The sequence below is a fragment of the Candoia aspera genome, chromosome 4 (assembly GCF_035149785.1).
Source record: "Candoia aspera isolate rCanAsp1 chromosome 4, rCanAsp1.hap2, whole genome shotgun sequence".
Lineage (NCBI taxonomy): Eukaryota > Metazoa > Chordata > Lepidosauria > Squamata > Boidae > Candoia > Candoia aspera.
Genome location: NC_086156.1, coordinates 45,185,209 through 45,185,645, shown reverse-complemented (window position 1 = coordinate 45,185,645; position 437 = coordinate 45,185,209).

Here is a 437-nt window from a genome sequence, read left to right as displayed (position 1 = left end):
TTCACTTTGTCAGTAATTCAGAAATATCTGCTAGTTTACACCTACCACATTTTCTATTGTGCGTTACCGCAAAGCCATCTGCTTTTCATGAGACCTATAAAAATCCTATAATCTCTTTTCCTGGTTCAACAGACAACATCCTATAGCTGAAAGGAAATGGAAATGGCAGGCATTCATAATTGCCTAAAATATTATGAAATTGATGTACAAATTCAGTCAGAATCTCTGTCAATGAACTCAGTGGGGCTTGCGTCTGATTAACATGCATATCTGTTGGCAGATGCTGGGAAAGCCTTTAGCCCAGGAGAGGTCAAAAAAGTCACACACCAAGCATTTCTATAAAAATAATTTATTTACAGAAAGCAAAAACAAAAGCAAAACATTTAAAGTACGTAGCTCCCTTTGGAGCAAGCCTTGCTGAGCTACATTTCCAGCAG